This window comes from Mastomys coucha, unplaced genomic scaffold (assembly GCF_008632895.1).
Source record: "Mastomys coucha isolate ucsf_1 unplaced genomic scaffold, UCSF_Mcou_1 pScaffold20, whole genome shotgun sequence".
Taxonomy (NCBI): domain Eukaryota; kingdom Metazoa; phylum Chordata; class Mammalia; order Rodentia; family Muridae; genus Mastomys; species Mastomys coucha.
The window spans coordinates 126,960,629-126,968,163 of record NW_022196903.1 but is presented as its reverse complement, the minus strand read 5'-3'; the positions used below and the strand labels follow the sequence as shown (position 1 = coordinate 126,968,163).

The 7,535-nt window shown below is 35.8% G+C and overlaps 1 pseudogene; it reads right to left on the bottom strand.

Annotated features, from left to right (window-relative positions):
• Nucleotides 1-1,242: 1,242 nt before the first annotated feature.
• On the bottom strand, nt 1,243-1,825 carry LOC116098382 (annotated as a pseudogene).
• Between the last annotated feature and the right edge of the window lie 5,710 nt (nt 1,826-7,535).

The window sequence follows — 7,535 nt, the reverse complement described above, 5'->3', positions numbered from 1 at the left end:
TCCTTAGGGTTGGTTTTCTCATGTCTTGGATTTCTTGAATGTTTGGGGTTAGGAGGTTTTTGTTTGCATTTTCTTTGACTATTGTGTCAATATTTTCTATGGTATCTTCTGCACCTTAGATCCTCTCTTCTATCCCTTGTATTCTGTTGGTGATGCTTGTGTCTATGACTCTTGATCTCTTTCCTAGGTTTTCTAACTCCAGGGTTGTTTCCCTTTGTGATTTCCTTATTGTTTGTATTTCCATTTTTAGATCTTGGATAGTTTTGTTCAATTCTTTCACGGGTTTGGTTGTGTTTTCCTATAATTCTTTATGGGATTGTTGTATTTCCTTCTCTAAGTGCTTCTACCTATTTACCTGTGTTCTCCCATATTCCTTTAAGGGAGTTATGTGTGTCTTTCTTGAAGTATTCTATCACTATCATGAAATGTGATTCTAAAACAAAGTATTCCTTTTCTCATGTGTTGGGTTATCCAGAGCTCCCTGTGGTGGGAGAACTGGGTTCTGATGATGCCAAGTAGCCTTGGTTTCTGCTGCTTATGTTTTTGAACTTGCCTTTTGCCATCTGGATATTTCTGTTGTCAGCTGATCTTGCTTTCTCTGTGGCTTGTCCTTCCTGCAAGCCTGTGTATCAGTACTCCTGGGAGATCAGTTCTTTCTGTGAGGAATTTGGGTATGGAGAGCTGTGGCACAGGGTCAGCTCCTGGGCACAGACAGAAACCAGAAGGATCCTGTCCCCGACTCTTCCTTGATTCCTGTGTCCTAAGAGCTCTTACTGGGTACCTCTTTGGAAAGGAATTTGAGCAAAAGTGGTGGTTGTACCTGCACTCACAGGTGTGTTGGCACTCCTGGGAGACCAGCTCTCTCCCAGCAGTATTTGGGTATCTACACATTTCTTCTCTTAAGTTTTACTTACATATTTTATATTATACGGTTATATGTGTTTATCCCAGTTAGTTATGGATACTAAAACACATACAATACAGTGCATAAGTCAAAAGCTCTGTGATTGACGGTTGGTAGAAAATTTTATAAAATTTTGATATATTTATGTTTTAGTGGGTTACAATAAAGTCCTTTCTTAAAATGTATATTAAGAAATACCCTTGTACACAACTAGCTAAATTAATAATAGCTTTAATCAGTAATAATTGCAAAGAGCAATCAAATTCATAGAGTCAAGTCAAAGGATATTTAACATGTAAAAATAAAAAAAAAAAGGATTTGTATCAGTTCATCTTAGTCTAGAATATAGAACCTAATCTATAGTGCTTTAGAGACCTAAAGTTTCTACATAATTTGGCCTACATTTCAGCTGCCAAAATACTGAGAGACAGGCCTTTCTCAGCTTCATGTCACCTAGAATAAGAAAATATGAATGGAATAAAGCGAAAACTATATATACAACCTGACAAAACACAATGAAAAGACTTTTCTTCAGTAATTCATACTTTCAAATTTGAGCTAAGACAGACAGAATAAAAATGGAGTATTGTAGGAGAAAGGCAATCACAGTGTTCAAGGCTTTGAAGTGGGCTATGGTTCTGGCATCTCTGCATCCTATTGTAATGTGTCCACAGGGAGAAGATGAGCAAAAGTTGACAGGGACAAAACAAAGGGGACAGACAGGAAAATAATGTGAAGGTTTAACAAATTCCTTTGACACTTTTCATGGTAGTGAGAACTGAAGCTGCATGATATGTTTCTTTGATATTCATTTATGTATAAGCTAATTTCCACATTAATTAGTACAATATTTAAAATCAGGAGGGGCAATGACACCAGCAGTGTAACTGAAACTACTTTTTCAACTCTCCACTTTAGATAAAGAAAAAGAGATATTCAAGATATTTTATGGTTTCATATAAATTTTAACATTTCCATTCTAGTTCGAGGAAAAATGTCATCAGGATTTTGATCACAATAATCTGTAGATAGCTCTTGGGATGAAGTCCTTTTCTCCAAAGCTAATTCTGTTCACCCATTGATAAGTTGTATTTGATCCTCTCATATTCTTTAGTTTCTTTCTTTTTTTGGTAATTTTTTTTATAAATTTCATTATAGATTCCTTTTCATTTCTTGAATAATTTTATTCATAAATGTTTCAGTTTTGGGACCAGTGTGAATGGACTGTATTGCTGATGCTTTAGGCGAGGGTGTTTTTGCTATGGAAGACTAGATTTTTTTGTAAACTGTTTTGCATCCTGCCGGTGTGACCAATTGGCTTATCACATGAGAGTCTCCTGAGAATGCATTTACAGTTTTCTTCATGTAGGATCAGACATGCAAAGCATGATATTTGACTTCTTAGTTTTATACCTCCTTCTGTTTATTTTGTCCTATTGCTTTGGTTAAAAATTTAACTAATATGCACATGAGAGTTGGTATCCTGTTTCTCTCCTGATTGCTGAAGAAATGCAGTGAGTTTTCTAATTTGTTAAGAATTTACCTACATTTGTTGACTGCTGTTATTGTGAAGAGCTTTTAAGTGTTCAAGTCCTTTTTCTACACTATTAAATGATGTGATACTTTTCTTTGATTATATTTACATTTACACATGACAAAAACCTGAATGTTGAATATGCATCACTTTCTTTCAAAATTTTTACTCTTAAAAGATTTTTCTCTGAATATATTTTGAATATATTCATTCTTTCCTCTCCCCAATATCTTCCACATTTTCCCAATCATCTTACCTGCCCAACTTCATGTTATATTTTATCTCACAAAACAAAACACAAACCCTAAGCCCCAAAACAAAATAAAAGGAAAAGAAAAGAAATAAGAAAAATACTGAAATAAAGTAAAACAAAAAGTGAACAGCAAAAACCGTGGAGTTTGTTTTGTGTTGGCTAACTACTGTGTGAGGGGTCTGCTCGGGAACATGAAAATATGCACAGTGGTACTCTCTTGGAGAAAACTGATTTTCTCTTTTCCTGCAGGTATCAATTGCAAATAACTTTGTGGTTGGGTTGGGACATTATGCCCGTTTTGTGCTCTCAAAGTATCACTGAACTTGACTTACGCTAATGTACTTTATGATAATCTGATGTTTCTTTATCTTAGAAAAATAGAGGCTTGTGATCATAGATAGTTTTAACAGCAGCAGTTACATACAACAAAGGAGGAAATCAATCTCTCTTTATATTGTATTAATTCAAAGGATGAAGGAAGCTAAAACAGTATTTTCCTTTTCTTCTTCGACCATTATATGTTGCAATTAATCACAGTTCAATACTAATACACTTATTTTTCCTATGTAAACCAACTCAACTTTGGATTTCTGACCCAAGCAGTACATCCCACTACTGCTTCAAGCACATAGAAAAGACTTCCAGGGAAATATCTTGGCATGATGCAATGTAAAGGATGACATCAGGGAAAATGGTAAGCAAAATACTTTTGATTGCAAACCACTATTTTCCTGACCTAATCTTCTACCTACTTCTTTTTTTCTGGGTACATATTTAAATGAATTTTCATTTAAATTCTGTGTCTAATGTCAAGAAAAATAGGACTATAATGAAATATCAAATAAATTCACAAATATAGTTGTGAAATGCATTGTTATTCCCAAAGCATCTCAAAAAACACTTATTCCTTTATTTCTTGATATGGCCACAAACTGCAGCCTTTACTAGCAGACTTTGGAGCAGAACCTCTAATCATAGTTGTTAGAATGAAAAGGAAGGCCAATTCTCTTTCATGGTTTATGGTCATTTACCTTCTCACACTGCCACATGATTTGTGTACTCAAGTGTAGATGTTACTCAGTAAAATTTTAAACTCTAGCAATTGAATGATGTTCAATTTATAGATGGAAGTTAGTTATTTTGAGATGGTATATATGAAAGAAACTATCTCTATGTAATTTAGATCTATGTGCAAAACATGTGCCTGAATAAAAATTGATGGACAGGCCCATTGGTGGTGATGCAAACCTTTGATCCCAGCTCTTGGGAGGCAGGGACAGCCAGATCTCTGAGTTACAGGACAGCTTTGTCTACAAAATGAGTTCCCAGACAGCCCAAGATACATATTGAAACACTGTCTTGAAAAATAAAAAAGGAACAAACAAAAATTGATTGACAGGAAATAATTTAGTGACAATTCTGAAGTTTTTTCCTTTTACAAAGCTTTTCATTTCTCTGAAGAACTAGTAAACCCTGAGTACTTCAAGTTAATACTTACAACGTTGTTCATAAGCCATAAACACAGATGAACATACACTTTTTCACCTCCTCTCATACATTTTGTAAGCCTCCTGATAAAATTATAAGTAAGCTAAAACTAACATGAGTTAGATATTATTATAACTATATTTTATTGAATATAATAATTATTGTAATGTAATCAACAATAAATTAAGGCATCATTTATTATACCCTGTAATTTTCTAAATGGGAAAAGGTTCATGAAGACTTTGTCCAAATGAGAGCTCTCAGTTTGTAAGATTCATTAAGCACATCACTCATCCATGGCTTTTACACAAAAGCTTCCTACGTGACACAATACTTGAATGTTTGATTTTTAATTATGATTTCAGGAATTTAGTAGATATTTTGGACCTCATTGTCCTTTTCACTGAACTAGCACTGGGAACAAGGTCTAAACTGAAGCATCTGCCATAAAAAATTGATTCTGCCTCTTCAACAACAAAATTTATGTTTCTATTTGTTCAGTTATACTTTTAGTGATATTTAATATAGTTTAGTAAGTATAAAAATTAATTTCCTATGCTACTTATAATTTTTCTTGTTAAAATGACAAAGAGTAGTTGAAAATTTTGTGTTCTACATAGTCATTAATGGTAAATAACTATTTTAATATTATTTTGGAGAATCTTGATGAATATTCTTGGAATATATATGATCAAATTGTGGATGACATTGTATTACTAACAAGGCAAAAACTTTATGAACAAGAAACATAATTCCTGTTATTCATTTCCTTTTGATTATTCCCTTTTTTGTTACTATATATTGTTTTCTACAAAGCTCTTCTTGTACATATACTTGTCTGAAAGATTCCATATTTCACCATTAAGCACACTCTTCCTGTATTTCCTTAGTGTCTTTTATTGACAACATGCTAATATAAAACTTATATTCGCACAAGGAAAATTTTAACCCAACATTAAAATCTATTAAACATCAGAATTAACCAGAACACAAATACAAAGAAATTTGATCAGAAAACACAGAATGAAAAGTTTTGACATAACAGAGTATTGAGAGTTAGACTGACCCGGAGCTTCCCCTGAGGACCTGATGTATGGAGAAGAAACCCAACTCCTTTTCACAAACCAAGTATACTCTTATCAGAGCCATTACCAGCCTGTGACCACACTCTTGGGGAAGCTGTGGTTTTGGATCTGGAGAACTCAACTATTTTTACCACAAGGAATATTGTTTGTTACACAGCTGCTGTATGCTTGGTTTCTGACACCCTTTAAATATTCCGTGCTCTCCTTGTGCAACAAAGCTTGACTAGATTTATGCTGATTTGTCCTATTGTGTTGTACCAAAAGTTGGGGCCTGGTGCTGTGGCCAATGGCTCTCTCTCTCCCTGATGTTGAGGCCTGCTGGCCAGGCATGCGTTAGTTCAAAAGGAGGCAATGTATAAATGAGATATTTTACTGTAGGAGGGGGAAAATAGGCTACTCAAGTAGAGAGAAGGAGAGAGAAAAGAAAGAGAGAGAGAGAAAGGAAAGGAAGAAAGCAAGAAGAACAGAGAGCAGGAAAGAGAAGAGAGAGAGAGCAAGACAAGAGCAGAGACAGAGCCAGAGAACAAGAGAGAAAGAGGAAGAGGGAGGAAGAGCAGGAAAGCAAGTGAGAGAGGAGGGGGCACACCGCCTCTTGTATTGTATGGGGCATTGCATTCCTGGCTGTGCTGTGGTCAGATGACTGGGTGTAGGGTCCACCTAGAATGCTGGGAGCTTGGGGCATTATCTCCCTGATAGAGTACACATCTCCTGTGTGGGGCAGCTGTAAAGGGTTGTGACTGAAACAGAAACCAATGACTCAGTAGTTATGGCCAAACTCCTTCAGCCTCCTGCAAGCAGAAATTGCCCACAGGGCCTCCATGGCTCAAAGCCAAATACTCTATTGAGCTTAAGTTACCTGAGCAGACCACTGCCCCACACTGCCTTATATTATTGTATGATAGTTTTTGCTGACCTAGTCTCATTTTCCTATTCTGGTAAAACTCTATATAAGATTCAGTGCTTCTCAGTGAACTTGCTTGGCATGAGACATAATTTGTTCAAGACTTCTTGACCCAAACTCTCTTGTATTTTTTATTGTTGCATTTTCTGCCCCTCACTCTTAGGACTCTGCCCCCAAAGAATGACCTAAATCATCAAGGTCAATAGAGAGTAAGAAGTGAGATGAGGATTAGCAGGTGGCAAAGATGACCAAGAACAAAGATGCAGAAGACACAAAATAGACAAGCAAACAAAGAAGCAGAAACTACAAGGGGACACAGACACATGCACACTTACGCACACACACACATACACACACACACACACACACACAAACACACACAAACACATAAGTACCAGAACATGCATGAATATGCATGCATGTACATCATTCTCTCTCTCTCTCTCTCTCTCTCGCTCTCTCTCTCTCTCTCTCTCTCTCTCTCTCTCTCTCTCTCTCTCTCCTTCTCTCACACACACACAAACACAAATTATTACAAATTCCAATTCAGAAGGAAGACACTTTTGATGATCAAATATCAGGGTTCGCCTAGCTGATCCACCACAAACTGCTAGATCACAGTGGTGATTTGGTGGTAAAAACTCCTCTACATGTAGAGTCAGCTCCTCACAGGCTGATTTAATGACATAAGTGAAAAACATGTCAGACTACTTGAGGGGCTGATTTTAAAAGCAGATGGCAGCTGGGTGCCAGGGTCCAACACAATCCTAGGAACCTAAGTAGAGAAGATTACCATGCTGCCCACCAAGCACAAGATATTTGTAATTTCACTGAAATGCAAATACATGCTTCCACACTTTTATACTTTTTCTTTTGTCATTATACTTAAAACATTATCCATATCTTTCTTGTTTTTATTTTTATGATGTTGCATAGGATCCTTTGGTTTTACTCTTACACTTTTCTCTCTTAGTTTTCTTTGTCATTCAGATTATTTTTTAACCATTACAGTGGTTCCCTATCTGTAAATTGAAGGAATTGCAAATAAAAATAAACACAGGACAGAATTTCAATGTTAGTGGCATATTTAGAATTTTGCCAAGGTTGTTCCTTGAGTGTTGCACATAACTATTAAAGTTGTCATGGTATTCAGTTTTATGTGCTGTTACATGTAGGAGATGATTTGAAGTATAAGGGAGAATGTACATAAACATAAAGCATCCATCTGCATACTGTGATTATAAAAGAAGAACACAAGCTTAGAAATCAGATTGCCCATGACAACAATTCATTTCTGTTTAATTCTTTTTTTTTTGTGGGTGCAGTGAGCTTTATTGATGGTATTCAAGAGAGTAGGGAGGGCTCCCTAG